This window comes from Nerophis ophidion, linkage group LG14 (genome assembly GCF_033978795.1).
Source record: "Nerophis ophidion isolate RoL-2023_Sa linkage group LG14, RoL_Noph_v1.0, whole genome shotgun sequence".
NCBI classification, from domain to species: domain Eukaryota; kingdom Metazoa; phylum Chordata; class Actinopteri; order Syngnathiformes; family Syngnathidae; genus Nerophis; species Nerophis ophidion.
In genome coordinates this window covers 20,668,759-20,689,144 of record NC_084624.1, presented here as the reverse complement: position 1 = coordinate 20,689,144, position 20,386 = coordinate 20,668,759, and the positions used below count along the sequence as shown (strand labels likewise).

Genomic DNA, 20,386 nt, shown 5'->3' with positions numbered 1-20,386 from the left:
ATGCATCACACATGCATGTGTCGTTCAACATGATACATCACACATGCATGTGTACAACATGATACATCACACATGCATGTGTACAACAAGATACATCACACATGCATGTGTACAACATGATACATCACACATGCATGTGTACAACATGATACATCACACATTCATGTGTACAACAAGATACATCACACATGCATGTGTACAACATGATACATCACACATGCATGTGTACAACATGATACATCACACATGCATGTGTACAACAAGATACATCACACATGCATGTGTACATGATACATCACACATGCATGTGTACAACATGATACATCACACATGCATGTGTACAACAAGATACATCACACATGCATGCATACGACATGATGCATGCATACAACAAGATACATCACACATGCACGTACAACATGATGCATCACTATGTCTAGTTTCTCTATTCAACATACAAACACTGTTTCCATATGAGTTGGGAAATTGTGTTAGATGTAAATATTAACGGAATACAATGATTTGCAAATCATTTTCAACCCATATTCAGTTGAATATGCTACAAAGAGAAGATATTTGGAGTTTAAACTTATAAACTTTATTTTTAATTTTTTGCAAATAATAATTAACTTAGAACTTCATGGCTGCAACACGTGCCTTAGTAATTGGGAAAGGGCATGTTCACCACGGTGTTACATCACCTTTTCTTTTAACAACACTCAATAAATGTTTATTAACTGAGGAAACTAATTGTCAAAGCTTTAAAAGTGGAATTATTTCCCATTCTTGTTTTATGTAGAGCTTCAGTCGTTTAACAGTCCGGGGTCTCTGCTGTTGTATTTTACGCTTCATAATGTGCCACATATTTTTGATGGGAGACAAGTCTGGACTGCAGGCGGGCCAGGAAAGTACCTGCACTCTTTCAGCCACGCTGTTGTAACACGTGCTGAATGTGGCTTGGCATTGTCTTGCGGAAATAAGCAGGGGGGTCCATGAAAAAGACGGCGCTAAGATGGCAGCATTTGTAGTTCCAAAACCTGTATGTACCATTCAGCATTAATGGTGCGTTCACAGATGTGTAAGTTACCCATGCCTTGGGCACTAATGCACCCCCATGCCATCACAGATGCTGGCTTTTGAACTTTGCGTCAAAAACAGTCTGAATTGTTCGCTTCGCCTTTGGTCCGGATGACACAATGTTGAATATTTCCATAAACATTTTGAAATGTGGACTCGTCAGACCACAGAACACTTCTCCACTTTGCATCAGTCCATCTTAGATGATGTTGGGCCCAGAGAAGCCGGCGGCGTTTCTGGATGTTGTTGATAAATGGCTTTTGCTTTGCATAGTAGAGCTTTAACTTGCACATAGAGATGTGCAAGTTAAAGCGTATTAACACAGATACGACTGTATATACGGCGGATACTGCAAATATCCAAAATAGTTTTTCTCGTTTTGATGAACTAACATTAGAAGAATTGTTACAACGTGTAAATGGAATAAAACAAACAACATGTTTACTTGACCCACTTCCTGGGAAACTTATCAAGGAGCTTTTTGTATTATTAGGTCCATCAGTGCTAAATATTATAAACTTATCACTTTCCTCGGGCACTGTTCCCCTAGCATTCAAAAAAGCGGTTATTCATCCTCTCCTGAAAAGACCTAACCTCGATCCTGACCTCATGGTAAACTACCGACCGGTGTCTCACCTCCCTTTTATTTCGAAAATCCTCGAAAAATTGGTTGCAGAGCAGCTAAATGAGCACTTAGTGTTTAACAATCTATGTGAAACCTTTCAATCCGGTTTCAGGGCAAATCACTCTACTGAGACAGCCCTCGCAAAAATGACTAATGATCTATTGCTAACGATGGATTCTGATGCGTCATCTATGTTGCTGCTCCTCGATCTTAGCGCTGCTTTCGATACGGTCGATCATAATATTTTATTAGAGCGTATCAAAACACAAATTGGTATGTCAGACTTAGCCCTGTCTTGGTTTAACTCTTATCTTACTGACAGGGTGCAGTGCGTCTCCCATAACAGTGTGAACTCGGACTATGTTAAGGTAACATGTGGAGTTCCCCAGGGTTCGGTCCTTGGCCCTACACTCTTCAGCATCTACATGGTGCCGCTGGGTGATGTCATACGCAAATACGGTGTTAGCTTTCACTGTTATGCTGATGACACATGCCCCTAAAGCTGACCAACACGCCGGACTGTAGTCAGCTGGAGGCGTGTCTTAATGAAATGAAACAATGGATGTCCGCTAATTTTTTGCAACTTAACGCCAAAAAAACAGAAATGCTGATTATCGGTCCTGCTAGACACCGACCTCTATTTAATAATACAACTTTAACATTTAACAACCAAATAATAAAACAAGGTGACTCGGTAAAAAAATCAGGGTATTATCTTCGACCCGACTCTCTCCTTTGAGTCACACATTAAAAGCGTTACTAAAACGGCCTTCTTTCATCTCCGTAATATCGCTAAAATTCGCTCCATTTTGTCCACTAAAGACGCTGAGATCATTATCCATGCGTTTGTTACGTCTCGTCTCGATTACTGTAATGTATTATTACTGTATGTATTATGCGTCTGCTAGACTTTTGACAAGAACAAGAAAGTTTGATCATATTACGCCTGTACTGGCTCTCCTGCACTGGCTTCCTGTGCACTTAAGATGTGACTTTAAGGTTTTACTACTTACGTATAAAATACTACACGGTCTAGCTCCATCCTATCTTGCCAATTGTATTGTACCATATGTCCCGGCGAGAAATCTGGGTTCAAAAGACTCTGGCTTTTTAGTAATTCCTAAAGCCCAAAAAAAGTCTGCGGGTATAGAGCGTTTTCCGTTCGGGCTCCAGTACTCTGGAATGCCCTTCCGGTAACAGTTTGAGATGTTAACTCAGTAGAAGCATTTAAGTCTCACCTTAAAACTTGTTTGTATACTCTAGCCTTTAAATAACCTCCTTTTTGGACCAGTTGATCTGCCGCTTCTTTTCTTTTTCTCCTATGTCCCCTCCTCCCTTATGGAGGGGGTCCAGTCCGATGACCATGGATGAAGTACTGGCTGTCCAGAGTCGAGACCCAGGATGGACCGCTCGTCGGGACCTAGGATGGACCACTCGCCTGTGTATCGGTTGGAGACATCTCTGCGCTGCTGATCCGCCTCCACTTGGGATGGTTTCCTGTGGACGGGACTCTCGCTGCTGTCTTGGATCCGCTTTGAACTGAACTCTCGCGGCTGTGTTGGAGCCACTATGGATTGAACTTTCACAGTATCATGTTAGACCCGCTCGACAGCCATTGCTTTCGGTCCCCTAGAGAGGGAGGGGGGGGGGGGTTGCCCACATTTGAGGTCCTCTCCAAGGTTTCTCATAGTCAGCATTGTCACTGGCGTCCCACTGGGTGTGAATTCTCCCTGCCCACTGGATGTGAGTTTTCCTTGCCCTTATTTGGGTTCTTCCGAGGATGTCGTAGTCGTAATGGTTTGTACAGTCCTTTGAGACATTTGTGATTTAGGGCTATATAAATAAACATTGATTGATTGATTGATGTAGCGACGGACTGTATTTAGTGACAGTGGTTTTCTGAGGTGTTCCTGAGCCCATGTGGTGATATCCTTTAGAGATTGATGCTGTTTTTTGATACAGTGCCGTCCGAGGGATCGAAGGTCACGGTCATTCAATGTTGGTTTCCGGCCATGCCGCTTACGTGGAGTGATTTCTCCAGACTCTCTGAAGCTTTTGATGATATTATGGACCGTAGATGTTTAAATCCCTAAATTTCTTGCAATTAAACTTTGAGAAATGTTTTTCTTAAACTGTTTGACTATTTGCTCACACAGTTGTGGACAAAGGAGTTTACCTCGCCCCATCCTTTCTTGTGAAAGACTGAGCATTTTTTTGGGAAGCTGTTTTTATACCCAATCATGGCACCCACCTGTTCCCAATTAGCCTGCACACCTGTGGGATGTTCCAAATAAGTGTTTGATGAGCATTCCTCAACTTTATCAGTATTTATTGCCACCTTTCCCAACATCAAATTCTAAAGTTAATGATTATTTGCAAGAACATTTTTTTTTTGTCAGTTTGAACATCAAATATGTTGTCTTTGTAGCATATTCAACTGAATATGGGTTGAAAAAGGTTTGCTAATCATTGTATTCCGTTTATTTTTACATCTATCACAATTTCCCAACTCATATGGAAACGGGGTTTGTATTTGAAAAGGAGTAGGAAGAAGCAGAGCCTATTTAATCGTACCCATTTTCCTTTACATAACCTCAGCTGACACTTTTGTTCACTTCCTGTTCTCAATTTATTCACAATACACTCCATAAGTAATATCATTAAAAATAAATTAATTGTAATTAGTGAAGTAAGTTATATTTCATACGGTGAAATAAATAAGTAACTAGAAAATGAATGGATGGATGAAATAAATTGAGAGGGTTTATCATGGTTCTTCTTCTTTGTACTTTGTAAACACTGGAAGTGTCTTGATTTGGATTTAGTTCATTTTATCAATAATTATACATAGAAACTATATTTCATTGACCTTTTCAATATCTACTCCATCTATTTGTATTTGTGTTTGACTTTCTCTTTTATTGTTACCAAATATCAATATTTTAGTTTTACTGAGATTCAAAGATAGTCTGTTTTAATTTCTTCTCTTATTATTTGTATTATCTTCTGTGTGTTCTCTCCTGAACAAAACACTGTTGTATCATCCGTGAATAATACTAACTTTAAGTCTTTCCAACTTTACAAATGTCATTTATATAAAGATTGAACAAGGTTGGTCCACGTATTGATCCCTGAGGTACGCCACAACATACAGTCATGGTCAAAAGTTGATATACACTTGTAAAGGAAATAATTTCATGGCTGTCTTGAGTTTCCAATCATTTCTACAACTCTTATTTCTTTGTGATTGAGTGATTGGAGCACATACTTGTTGGTCACAAAAACATTCATAAATTTTGTCTCTTTTATGAATTTATTATGGGTCTACTGAATATGTGACCAAATCTGCTGGGTCAAAAGTATACATACAGCAATGTTAATAGTTGGTTACATGTCCCTTGGCAAGTTTCACTGCAATAAGGCGCTTTTGCTACCCATCTACAAGATTCTGGTTTAATTTTTGACCACTCCTCTTGACACAGTTTGTGCAGTTCAGCAAAAGATGTTGGTTTTCTGACATGGACTTGTTTCTTCAGCATTGTGCACACGTTTAAGTCAGGACTTTGGGAAGGCCATTCTAAAACCTTAATTCTAGGCTGATTTAGCCATTCATTTACCACTTTTGACGTGTGTTTGGGGTCATTGTCCTGTTGGAATATCCGACTGCGCTCAAGACCCAACCTCTGGGCTGATGATTTTAGGTTGTCCTGAAGAATTTGGAGGTAATCCTCCTTTTTCATTGTCCCATTTACTCTTTGTAAAGCACCAGTTCCATTGGCAGCAAAACAGGCCCAGAGCATAATACTACCACCACCATGCTTGACGGTAGGTGTGGTGTTCCTGGGATTAAAGGCCTCACCTTTTCTCCTACAAACACATTGCTAGGTAATGTGGCCAAACAGCTCAATTTTCTTTTCATCTGACCAAAGAACTTTCGTCTAGAAGGTCTTATTTTTGTCCGATACAAGTATTTAGAAAATGATATACTAATATTAAAACAAATCACTGAATTTTACAACGAACAAAAGAAATAAAATCCAACTTAAAAGTATTTTACCCCCTGAATATTCAGAGAAAGAGAGTACAGCTGAGTTAAAATGTTGGGTCGAGTATTTTAACCATTCAATTAACTTTTTGCTGCAAAATAAGCCATACTTAAGGCTCTTAATATGATTGTTTTTTTTTTCAAAAAACAGTATGATTATCTAATCTCTTCTCACCCTGGGTGATCAAAAATACATTTTGCGATAGCACAGTGTCATGTCCCTATTTCTGCTGGGTATGTGTGATAAACGCCAGCCTCTGAAGAGAGTGAATGTCAGTGTTTTTCAATAATTGTTCCGGCTGACAATAGACAAAGACATCATTTATCCCAAATCTGATAGCTCCTATTGTTTCAGTGATAATGGGCTGCATCCCACCGGGGAGCAGTCAGAATGGAGAAGTCCAATGTGCAATTTCTAAATCACCCAGCTGGCTGATTAAAGGAGACAATTCCTGCCTGGATAACCAATTAAAGTGTAGACGACACTGCTTCCTACTAGTCAAAGTGGCTATTTATTAGAAGGGGGATAATACTACTGCTGCTATTGCAAAGCTTTGTGAACTTTGGCATAAAACTCAATTGTAAGCGATAAAAACGGAGTCAGGAGGAAGCGAGGCAGCGCTTAATGAACTATGCAAGACCGACTGTCGTGTGAACAGCTGTTATAAGAAGTACAAAATGACCTGATGCCACATATATACCTACTGTATGTGCTGGATATTCTACTGGGGACATCACTTAAGATCATGACAGTCAACAAAGGACAATGGATGACAGCATTTGATGCTTTTATGCTCGCACACAAGAGGCCATTGTTCTTCAGCCAATCAACAGATTGCAGTGTGTTTACCTCTTAGGTACGACATTTATGAACTTAATTGGTTCCTACATATACACCGTATTTCCTTGAATTGCCGCCGGGGCGCTAATTAATTTAAAACCTCTTCTCACTTCTGCGCTTACCAAAGGCATGCGGTAAAAGTAAGCATGCGTTAATTATTTTAAAACCTCTTCTCACTCCGGCACTTACCAAAGATATGCAGTAAAAATTAGAGTGTGATGTAAGCTTGGACCATGAATCCTACTGAATAGCTCTTAATCTTCTTCCCTTTTTGCAATTTCAAATTACTGGTATTGAAATCAGCCTCCTCCATTTTGAAAGTGATGACAGGTGATGTGTCACTCGTGACGTCACGAGTTTGACCAGGCGGTAATACTAAGCATGCGCTAATTATTTTGGGAAACGAGTTTGACCCGGCAGTAATTCAAGGTAATTCACACATATACATACACATACACACACACACCCATAAATAATAAATAAATAAACATATACATATATATATATATATATATATATATATATATATATATATATATATACACATATACATACACACACACACCCATAAATAATATATATATACATATATATACACACACACATACATAACTATACACACACACATATACACATCTACACATATGTATGTACTGTATATGTATATCGATATATGTATATGTATATGTGTATATATATATATATATATATATATACATATATATATATATATATATATATATATATATATATATATATATATATATATACACACACACGTATGTATATACATACAGTATATATATGTATACACATGTATATACACATATACACACATAATAGAATGATAAATGACACAATATGTTACTGCATACGTCAGCAGACTAATTAGGAGTCTTTGTTTGTTTGCTTACAACTAAAAGACAAGTTATTTAGTATGTTCACTATCTTATTTAAGGACTTAACTGCAATATTAAACATATGTTTAATGTACCCCAATATTTTTTGTTCAAATAAAGCCAATAATACTATGTTTGTGGTCCCCTTTATTTAGTAAAGTATCCTAAAAGTACCAAAATCATTTTGGTAGCGGTACCAAAACATTGGTATGAAGACAACCCTCATGCTAGCATGTTAGAGTAAGGTGTGTGTAGGGGAAGACTGGAGGCACAAACACCGGGAGGATAATGAAGTGTGATGTTACCACAATAACACTGCGTAAAGCAGATTGATTAAGCCTGCTTATCATCATGTAAATCCTAAACACAAGAGGATGGAAAAGCAGAAGGCAGAGTGATGATGGAGCTGGTAGAAAAGGGAAAACCGTATGTTTGGATTCTTTACACCAAATTGAATATCCATCATCAAGGCAGATGGAATCAATCACCTCAAGGGTATGCGGTGGCACATAGATGTACATTTTGGTGTGTAACTTTTGCATCAATCTTAGACATCTTGTCTGAGAATAGTTGTGACAGGGAACAAAGTTTCCCCATGAACAAACTAATGCAGGCACTGCTATGATTGTACAGTAAATATGTAAAGTAGTACCTTGGGATATGAGCGGAACAGATTTGCCTTCCAAGAGACACAATATGTACCGTATTTTTCGGATCGTAAGTCGCTCCGGAATATACATCGCACCGGCCGAAAATGCATAATTAAGAAGGAAAAAAACATATATACGTCGCACTGGAGTATAAATCGCATTTTTGGGGGAAATGTATTTGATAAAATCCAACACCAAGCATTGACATTTGAAAGGCAATTTAAAATAAATAAAGAATAGTGAACAACAGGCAGAATAAGTGTACGTTATATGACGCATAAATAACTAACTTGTAACGTGCTTTGTATGTTAACGTAACATATTTTGGTAAGAGTCATTCAAATAACTATAACATATAGAACATGCTATACGTTTACCAAACAATCTGTCACTCCTAATCGCTAAATCCGATGAAATCTTCTTCCTCGATGTCACTTCTAAACAACTCTGCCAACTCCAAAGGTATGCGCCGCTTCCTCTTGTCGTTTTCCACTGCCTATTTCACTACGTCCAGCTTGTAATCTGCAGTACATGATTTCCATTGCGGTGCCATTTTTGTTCAGCCCTTCTCAGTTTTTATAAGTTACCGGCAACGATGAAATGATCCATTTTAATAACTACGGCAGTAGCATATAGCATATAGCAGTTAGCATTCCATGACCCACAATGCACTTCTGCCATGACCCTCCCCCGCCGAATTCTTATTGGTTGACGTGTGTGTGACGATTGCTGACGTGTGTGTGACGATTGCTGACATTTTCTTCGTCTCTTCCGCGAATGAGATAAATCATATTATTTGATATTTTACGGTAATGTGTTAATAATTTCACACATAAGTCGCTCCGGAGAATATTTCGCACCCCCGGCCAAACTATGAAAAAAACTGCGATTTATAGTCCGAAAAATACGGTATCCATCCAAGATCGGGAATTGATTAATTTCATCTATATCAGAAAAAAGGAAATCATTGGATTTCAGAACGGTTGACTTAATATATAAAGTTTAGCACTTTTAATAAAAAAATATCTTGAAGTCTAACAAAATAAAAATGACAAAGATCTACGGTGGCCAAGAAAGGTCATAAAAAATGAAAACGCCACAAGACAAGAAGTCCATGAACTGGATGTTGTCATTCATTAGGTCATTGTGTTTTTAGGACATTCAATCCATGGCAAGTGGACTGTTTGGTTGGCCTGAAACAAAGCAAACAGTCGATTGAACGCCCTGAGAACTAAAGTGTAATATCCGTGACAAGTGTCTGTGTGTCTTTAAGATGTGCTGATGTGCTGTGTGCCGTGTGCCAGAGTGGCAAAGTGAACGGTCAATGTGCCGTTCACAAACCGGAGCTGTGGCAAACAGCAGCTCCTGAACCGTGTGTGTTAAGACCACCTGCGTGTGATACCACTTGTTAGAGAGTGATTGTGTCACTACTTGTTAGAGACTGAGGGTGTTACCACTTGTCAGAGAGCGTCTGAGACAGTCTATCTCCTAGTGCGTTTCTCCCCCGCATTTCAGTATCGTAATTTTCAGTGACAGCACGATTGCAAAAGTCTGGACAAGTAAGTACAAATGAAACAGCTGCAACACAACTTTGAGTCACAAAAGACGCAATTGAAACAATGAAAGTGACAACGGTGCAAGTTACTGTGACACACCGACTGCTGAGACACAAGAAGTCATTTGAATAGAAGAGATGGATGAAGGAGGCTATGGGAGTTAGGGACCAACAAGAAAAATGATACATGCTTCACACACCTGGGATACTGTTGGTCATCAGATACTAGGGCTGTGAATCTGTGGGTGTCCCACAATTCGATTCAATATCGATTCTTGGGGTCAGGATTCGATTCAAAATAGATTTTTTTTTCAATTCAAGACGATTCTCGATTTAAAAACGATTTTTCCCGATTCAAAACGATTCTTTATTCATTCAATACATGGGATTTCAGCAGGATCTACCCCAGTCTGCTGACATACAAGCTGAGTAGTAGATTTTTGTAAAAAGCTTTTATAATTGTAAAGGACAATGTTTTATCAACTGATAGCAATGATGCAAATTTGTTTTAACTATTAAATGAACCAAAAATATGAGTTATTTTATCTTTGTGAAAATTTTGAAACACAGTGTGTTGTCAAGCTTATAAGATGCGATGCAAGTGTAAGCCACTGTGACACTGTTTTTTTTATTTTTATTTTTATAAATGTCTAATGATAATGTCAATGAGGGATTTTTAATCACTGCTATGCTGAAATCATATATAATATTGATACTGTTGTTGATAATATTCATTTTTGTTTCACTACTTTTGGTTTGTTCTGTGTCGTGTTTGTGTCTCCTCTCAATTGCTCTGTTTATTGCAGTTCTGAGTGTTGCTGGGTCAGCTTTGGTTTTGGAATTGGAATTGCTGTGTATTGTTTTTTTGGATTGATTTAATCGCAATAAAAAAAATTGAAAAAAAATGTATCGATTTAAAAAAAAAAGAAAATCGATTCTGAATCGCACAACGTGAGAATGGCAATTCGAACTCGAATCGATTTTTTCACACACCCCTATCAGATACTGTATGGCCGAGTCAGGGAACTTAAATTAGCAACTAAAATGTTGGACACTGTACTTTTATTGAAAAAATGCTTGAATGTTTAGAATGTGAACTGAAAAGTATTGGTTACACTTTATTGAAATAAAATGTAAATACATTAATCGTTGTTTACTTGTTTGTTTGTGTCCACAAGTAATTTATAAACAATTCCTTTACAAGAAATAACAGGAAAATAAAAAACTTCACCTGTTCACTATTTATGTCACACTTCTCGATTTGTTTTAAAAAAAAAGTTTTTGGATTGATTTCAAACTCACTGAATCATTTTGGATAATATTATTATTAAAAACTGTTATCGTCCCTAATAGTATCGGCAACCACACATATTGAATCGAATCGTTGCTTCGCATGTAGTTGCAATACCAAGACATTTGATGGCAGTAATGCATGGACGATAGTGTGTTGCCTAGCTAGGAAGGAAATGTGCCAGTCTAGTCTTATCTGAGGCCCTACAAAGTGTTTATACTGTAAGTATTACACACTTGCTTTTGAGTGTAACATGCATCTTAGTCGGGGTTGTAATTACCAAATTTGAAGGTGTTGAAATCGCCATGTAAAATTGCTGATGCTAATCAGTAGCATGTCTATAGAAACCTCACCATCGGTCTTTAATCTGCAAAAGTATGGAAATATGAAACGGTTGAATTTAACATGACTCAATCGATACTTGGTAGTACCGACGAAATTTGCTCGGTGCCTATACAAATAACAAATCCGGCACCTATCCCTCTTTGCGACTTTGTCTCTTCTTTTGCACAAGAAACATACAATACAACTTTAGTTTTCTGACAAATCACCACAAGGTGGCACTGTTGATAAACCCAATTTCTAACATAGCCCGATGCGCTATACCAGACCTGGGCAAATTAAGGCCCGGGGGCCGCATAGGGCGCGTTAAGCTTTTCAATCTGGCCCGCCGGACATTCCCAAATATTTTTTTAGATCTTTAAGATGGAAAGTGTAGCTGCCATTATGATGTGCAGTGATGTTTTTCTAATCACCGTAAGTCTTGAACTATACAAAGTATTTCAATGGTTGGAATCTGCGCTTTTGCATAATATACCAGTTACTATAGTAATCTAATTAATTACTATGGTCATCTAATTAGTTACTATGGTCATCTAATTAGTTACTGTGGTAATCGAAGTTAGAGCAGCTCAGACGAGGCACCAAGCAGTGTGGGTGGGAAGCATTTCCACAGAGTGTTTCCAGAGCCTGAAATGAGGGTGTCAGGGACAGACGCGGAAGGAGATTTTTACAACAAAGTTCTAAAGCTTAGTGATGTATCAGATTGTAGGTTGGGTTTTTTTTCCCCTTCGCGTTGATATTTGCTGTGTTTGTTGCATTTTTGTTGTGTTTCTCTTGATTGTAAAATATGTGGATGTGGAGGGGGTGTGACGTTCATATGTAGAATGGACTTTATTGTCATTATAATTGCATATAACGAAACTAAGGACTCCAACTTAAGATACGGTAGTGGAAACAAATATGGGGTAAAAATAAATAACACAAGAGGTAATAAAGGAAAAACTAACAATCGAAATAAACAGACTACTATCCAATAAAAATAATAAGCAATCATGTACAATATACAAAACACTGTAGAAATACAAAATACTGTACAATATACAGAACAAGACAAAAGTACCAAAGTAATAAATAACAATCAGTGTCGGACGTATTGCACTCGAAGGGTAGTATTGCACAGTAGGATATTAGGGTAGGATATAGTAAAGGGGTGAATTATTATTATTATAAGTTAGAGTTCAACATGGTGACAGCTCTGGGAAAGAAGCTGTCTCTGAGCCTGTTTGTTCTGGCTCTGATGCACCTGTAGCGCCTGCCCGACGGTAGCAGGTGGAACAGGTGGAAGCCAGGGTGTGTGCTGCCCTTGGTGATGTTTTTTGCTTTCTTGTTGTCAATATTCAGTGTTTTATCCTTCATAGTTAATATTGTAAATCCCACATTCTTTATTTTCATGGACATTCTGGGTGTCTCATTCCGTAAAAAAGTGTAAAATAGAATTCTATTTTTAAGGCCGTCTGTTATAAAGGCCCCCCAGACATATTTTTTTTCTCTAAATTTGGTCAAAATAATTGCCCAGTCCTGGGCATTCACTGTCATTTTATTTTGTTGGGTTGAATCAGCACAACATTTGGTGCAAAATTTGAAGGGACCGACAGACACGTGTGAGCAAGATTGGTGAAAAAACATGGCAGTCATTTGTCTTATGACTATAACAAAAGTATTTAGAGCATAACCCATAAGCGGGAGCCCATTTTTCCCCAGGCCAGAACCAAGTTGACATCAATTGATTCAGACTTGTGATGAACTGTGGATCGTTTTGTCCTTCCAAACGTTTAGGCTGCTGCGTTTAGTTTTTTCTGAGGCTTTAGTTCTCACTGGCCAAGGAGCAACAACAGCTGCTGGGAACATGCCTGCATGGTCACAGCTCGCAGCACGAGCTGCTCTTCAGGATGGAGCCAAGAGAGGAAGGATGGGTGGAGGGAGGGGGAGGACCGGGTTGAAAGGTGAACGGGATGGATGACCAACAGAAGTAGTCCTTGGGGAAATTTCTAAGGGGCATGATGACCCCATTTTCTCTTTTCATTTTTCTTACTTACTTACTCGGCCAGACGTGTGTGCAGTTAAGTGTATTTATGTGCATCGGGAGCTCTTGCTTGAACAATCGCTGAGGAATGGGGCGACGACTGCAGCTGTTCCAGACTCGCAGCCATAAAAGAACTCAAATAGCCGATTGAAGAGAGGTATTTCAACACTGATTTGATATGCGCTCAAACTTTTATGCCAGAGTTTTTGGTTCCAACTCAAAGTGTATTCTTAAGAGTCCCATTTGGGTCAATGCAAATCACTGTTTTATAATCTGTCACTTTTTTGTGTAAACAGTTTCCTGGTCCTTGCACAGAGTTTAATGTAGGTGACATCCTGCCCCAAAACAGCCTTTGTAATTCACTCTCACCTACAGTTTTACAATGCACCCTGTCTATTACCGGCTTTTATAGCATGTGTGACATGTTTCAGCCCAATCATTAGGAAAGGGATATGATAGAGGTTTGATTTACAGCACATTGTGGGAATGTGGTGCAGGGAGGACAATAACATTGCTCCACCTCCCTCATTCTCCACATATTATCTTGGCTTACAAGCCTCTATTGGCCTTGAGGGTCACTTTAGTGCGAAGGAATGGGATTTGATGGGAAACGGACGTAGAGGAGTTTGTGAGTCTGGGTTTTCAACAAGGTTTACTGGATGTGACCTGGAGCAATGTTTTATTGGGAGGAGAGACAACACTGATATAACTTGCACAAAGAAGCATAGGTGGATGATGAGGTTATACACTGACTTTGGCTGGGTTATCATTTCATGATATAACCAGCTCTATCATTCTGTCCCACGGTCTTACCAAGTCAACTCATACGCTATTTGCTAAACCAGTGGTTCTCAAATGGGGGTACGCGTACCCCTGGGGGTACTTGAAGGCATGCCAAGAGGTACGTGAGATTTAAAAAAAAATATTGTAAAAATAGCAACAATTTAAAAATCAACAAAATATGAATGTAAGTTCATAAACTGTGAAAACAAATGCATCAATGCAATATTCAGTGTTGACAGCTAGATTTTTTGTGGACATGTTCCATAAATATTGATGTTAAAGATTCCTTTTTTGTGAAGAAATGTTTAGAGTTAAGTTCATGAATCCAGATGGATCTCTCTTACAATCCCCAAAGAGGGAACTTTAAGTTGATTACTTCTCTGTGTAAAAATATTTATTTATAATTGAATCACTTGTTTATTTTTCAACACGTTTTTAGTTATTTTTATATCTTTTTTTCCAAATAGTTCAAGAATGACCACTACAAATGAGCAATATTTTGCACTGTTATACAATTGAATAAATCAGAAACTGATGACTGTATTTTAATTCTTTATCTCTTTTTTTCAACCAAAAATGCTTTGCTCTGATTAGGGGATACTTGAATTACAACAATGTTCACAGGGGGTACATCACTGAAAAAAGGTTGAGAACCACTGTGCTAAACAACTAAGGTCTTGTTCACTAGGGGTGTAACGGTACACAAAAATTCCGGTTCGGTACGTATCTCGGTTCGGAGGTCACGGTTCGGTTCATTTTCGGTACAGTAAAAAAAAAGGAAAATATATATTTTTTGGGTTATTTATTTACCAAATTTGCAAAATCTTCCACCAAAAATATTTGTCTTAGTGGAATATTTGATGTGAAGTAATCGGAACCTTGGATAGGTCAATGATTCACAATAACATTGATTTTGATTCAATATTATGTTTTGAGCAATGACAGTTTGAAAGAAAAAAAACAGCTTTGTTTCATTGGTCAACATTGCAACTTTTTCCAAATTACATTTAAGCTTTAAGCTTTTTTATTCAACTTTTCTTATTTTTTTGTTTATTTTAATGGTATTTTTAGAATGTGCCGTGGGCCTTTAAAACATTAACTGTGGGCCGCAAATGGCCTACGGGGCACACTTTTGACACCCCTGCTTTAGATAATAAAAAATAAAATCTGATAAATCTATGGGTAAAAAGCAGAGCCTGGTGACGCATGCGCGTTTATCATAACTCTTTCACTCTCTCCATCTCTGCCCCTCCCTCACGAATGCTGCTGCGTGCACAATTTGTTTTGTTTTCAACCCCTTCTTAACCCCGAACGTACATTGAAAATACACCCAACCCTATCTTAAAATGCCCGACATTTTAGGAAACTCCACCCAGACAGCCCCACAAAAGAGGACATATCCGGTGAAAAGAGGAGGTATGGTCAGTCAATCGTAGCCCGGTCGCTGCTAGCATGCCGTGTGTTGTGCATTGTTTACACATCGTGCGGTACGCTACTTAAGATGTCCGTGCGGAAACTCGTTCGGTACACCTCCAAACCGAACCGAAACCCCCGTACCGAAACGGTTCAATACACATACCAGTACAGCTCTATTGGTCACACTGCAGGTCAATGACCTTTTTTCTGCCCATATGCGACCTGTATCAGATTCTTTCATGTCCGTGTGAACAATGCAATTCAGTATTTTTTATATCCGATCCAGGCTTCTTTTGTATGTGGAAATACAAACCCCGTTCCCATATGAGTTGGGAGATTGTGTTATATGTAAATATAAACAGAATACAATGATTTGCAAATCATTTTCAACCCATATTCAGTTGAAAATACAACAAAGACAACATATTTGATGTTCAAACTGATAAACATATTTGTTTTTGCATATAATCATTAACTTTAGAATTTGATGCCAGCAACACGTGACAAAGAAGTTGGGAAAGGTGGCAATAAATACTGATAAAGTTGAGAAATGCTCATCAAACACTTATTTGGAACATCCCACAGGTGTGCAGGCTAATTGGGAACAGGTGGGTGCCATGATTGGCTATAAAAGCAGCTTCCATGAAATGCTAAGTAATTCACAAACAAGGATGGGGCGACGGTCACCAATTTGTTAGCAAATTGTCGAACAGTTTTAGAACAACATTTCACAACAAGCTATTGCAAGGAATTTAGGGATTTTACCATCTACGGTCCGTAAAATCATCAAAATGTTTAGAGAATCTGGAGAAATCACTGCACGTAAGCAATGATATTACGGAACTTTGATCACTCAGGTGGTACTGCATCAAAAACCGACATCAGTGTGTAAAGGATATCACCACATGGGCTCAGGAACACTTAATAAAACCACTGTCAGTAACTACAATTGGTTGCTACATCTGTAAGTGCAAGTTAAAACTCTACTATGCAAAGCAAAACCCATGTATCAACAACACCAAGAAACGCTGCTGGCTTCGCTTGGCCCGAGCTCATCTAAGATGGACTGATGAAAAGTGGAAAAGTGTTCTGTGGTCTGACGAGTCCACATTTCAAATTATATTTGGAAACTGTGGACGTGGTGTCCACCGGAACAAAGAGGAAAATAACCATCCTGATTGTTATAGGCGCAAAGTTCAAAAGCCAGCATCTATGATGGTATGGGGGTGTATTAGTACCCAAGGCATGGGTAACTTACACATCTGTGAAGGCACCATTAATGCTGAATGGTCCATACAGGTTTTGGAGCAACATATGTTGTCATCCAAGCAAAGTTATCATGGACGCCCCTGCTTATTTCAGCAAAACAATGCCAAGCCACGATCTACAACAGCGTGGTTTTGTACTAAAAGACTGCAGGTACATTCCTGGCCCGCCTGCAGTCCAGACCTGTCTCCCATAGACAGACAACATTCACACTCACATTCACACACTAGGTCCAATTTAGTGTTGCCAATCATGTCTTTGGAAGTGGGAGGAAGCCGGAGTACCCGGGGGGAACCCACGCAAGAGAGGACATGCAAACTCCACACAGAAAGATCCCAAGCCCAGGACCTTCGTATTGTGAGGCAGACGCACTAACCCCTGGTCCACCGTGCTGCACTGGTTATTTATCAATTATTCATAATAATATTCAATAGGGTGGTTGATGTCAAAATGGCACACTAATGTGTCTAGCAACTTTTCTCCTTTTTTTTTGGTGTACAGCACTTTGTGTTGCCATAAAAGTGCTATGAATAAAGTTTGATTGATTTTTAAGACCCACAATATCAGTATTTTAATGGAACATTATAGTCTTCAGATGAAAAACACATTTGCAAAGCACAGTGCAGCCTTTTTCGCACCAAATACAGCATTTTAATAATAGAGCATCAATTTCACTGTCAAACTGTCACTTTGCAGGAAACATTTTTACTTTTGCAATAAAAGAGTACAGTAGAAAATGTTTGTAGGAACGGGAACCTAAAGGTTCAAGGAGTCACAACAACAACACCAGCACTTCCTCACCAAGGTTCCAATGATGCACTCAGGAACCAGAAAAAAAGAACGCCAAACATTACAACTCAAGTAGGTTGTTTCTTTTGCACATTCTTTATGTCATGTGTTTTAATTCTTTATTTTTAAATGTATTCATTAGTTATCAATTCAATTACATAATGTAAGAATATAAATCACTAATCTGCTCAACTTGAATGTTACAAAATTCCATAAAAATTAATCAACTTTTATTTATTTATTGTTTTTACAAAAATATATAAACCATACCTTGAACCATACCATTACCATGAATTGATTAACAAGTTGAAAAACGTATTAAGGTGTTACCATTTAGTGGTCAATTGTACGAAATATGTACTGAACTGTGCAATCTACTAATAAAAGTTTCAATCAATCAATCAAACCTATCCTTAGTTAGATTTCTGACAAGATTTTGGAGTGTCTGTGGAAATGTTTTTGTCCATTTGTGAAGTCACATATGAAGCAACATGTATATTTTATACATAATTTTATAGTTGGTGAAAATAAATAAATACAGAAAATAAATATTGTACACATAATGTGATTAAAAAAGTATTGCCTCGGGCTAATTCATCCAAGTTTATGTTAACTCTATTTTTTGTACCAACCCATGTAAATTGAGAGGGGAACATATTTTTTGTTCCGATTTGATCACGTTGTTGGGGGGACAATTGATATGTGGTGCATTGTGGAAGACATTCATGGAGTCTCGGATTGAAAATAAACGTTTTTTCCTTGGAGTTTATGAGGCCAAGGAGGTATGATTATTTCTGATATGTGTTTTCCTTTTTGGGATGTCAGACTAATTGTGAGTTTTATTTGCTTATTTTATTAGTTCTGACAGCATAAAATTTGGAAGATGTGGCTGAAATAAACGTCTGTGAGCAAAACGAATGACCTGAGCCTTGATTAATCCTCAGAGGGAGTAACAACTGATGTTCTCAATGGCAAAATATTGGGAACATGTAAGAGTGTGTGGGCACACGCTAATGATATAAGTGAGAACTTTATGTGTCCCATGAAATACCATCCGACCAGAACTCTAATAACTAAAGTTCCTAGGGTGAATAATGTAAACTCACTACACCAGTATGTTTTAGCGCTTACATAGCGAGTTTACTGACAGATGTAAGTAAGAACTTTACGCTACTCTATATTAGAAATGGCAACAGCAGAGGATGCATGTCCCATAACAAGAAGATAGAGAAAAAGAAAAAGCTTATCGACTACGGACTACAAAGGCGGACACGCACAATTTTTAAGGACTTATACAGATCCCAAATACAAATCAGCTGATACCAGAAGGTAAGAAAAGTTGCTTTTGCATAATCATGCGAAACAAAACGCCAGATAACATGTCTTACCTTATACACACACCATAATAATACTCCTATGTTGAAAAACAGTACAATCCATCAAGCGGTGCGGCTTCATAACTTACCAAAGTCGTACTAAAACATGTTGATAGCAATTTGAGCGCCGTGTGTAATGTTTTATATTCTCAATGGAACATATAAAACGTTGGTGTTGTTTACTTGAGTCATATTGCAGTCTACACATATCTCTTATGTGTGACTGCCATATACTGGTCACACTTATCATTTCACAATGTACCAAATAAAATTGCTTCGAGGTCGGTAAGCAAAAACAGAATTATTTTTTTACAAAACTGTCGAGTTTTTAAAAAAAAAAAGATTTTAAGTGTTTATCTCAACATACTTGTATTTTCCATACTTGATAGTGTATCTTTGTCATGCCGGTCCAGGTATTCCCAATCAGTGTCTGGCTATGTCATCCCAGGTGCTTCCCATCACACCTGGCCTTAATACACTCTGCTGTCATTCTAACCTGTTGCCTTTATCACATCCTCGCCTCGTCCTTGGCCCAGTCATAGTGAACCCATTGTTAATAAACCTTACCTGACCTTTGACAATCTGTTACATCTTCCTGTTTGGATGAAACCCACCTGCTCTGCTGTGCCAACTCTGCATTTGTCCGCCTTTGTACGGGCTACAAAGGCGGACATGCGCAATTTTTCAGGAATTACACAGATCCCAAATACAGATCAACAGGTACCAGAAGTTATGAAAAGTTGCTTTTGCATAGCAATACAAAACAAAACGCCAGACACTATGTCTTACTTTATACACACACCATAATAATACTCCTATGTTGAAGCACAGTACAATCCATCGAGCAGTGCGGCTTTATAGCTTACCAAAGTCCTACTAAAACATCCATCCATCCATCCATCCATCATCTTCCGCTTATCCGAGGTCGGGTCGCGGGGGCAACAGCCTAACCAGGGAAACCCAGACTTCCCTCTCCCCAGCCACTTCGTCTAGCTCTTCCCGGGGGATCCCGAGGCGTTCCCAGGCCAGCCGGGAGACATAGTCTCCCAACGTGTCCTGGGTCTTCCCCGTGGCCTCCTACCGGTTGGACGTGCCCTAAACACCTCCCTAGGGAGGCGTTCGGGTGGCATCCTGACCAGATGCCCGAACCACCTCATCTGGCTCCTCTCGATGTGAAGGAGCAGCGGCTTTACTTTGAGTTCCTCCCGGATGGCAGAGCTTCTCACCCTATCTCTAAGGGAGAGCCCCGCCACACGGCGGAGGAAACTCATTTCGGCCGCTTGTACCCGTGATCTTATCCTTTCGGTCATGACCCAAAGCTCATGACCATAGGTGAGGATGGGAACGTAGATCGACCGGTAAATTGAGAGCTTTGCCTTCCGGCTCAGCTCCTTCTTCACCACAACGG

General features: G+C 38.8%; 1 protein-coding gene across 5 annotated transcripts in view; it reads right to left on the bottom strand.

Moving 5' to 3' along the window:
- gpc5c (glypican 5c) overlaps nucleotides 1-20,386 on the bottom strand; it is a 366,734-nt gene that overhangs the window by 3,185 nt on the left and 343,163 nt on the right. The window lies entirely within an intron of this gene.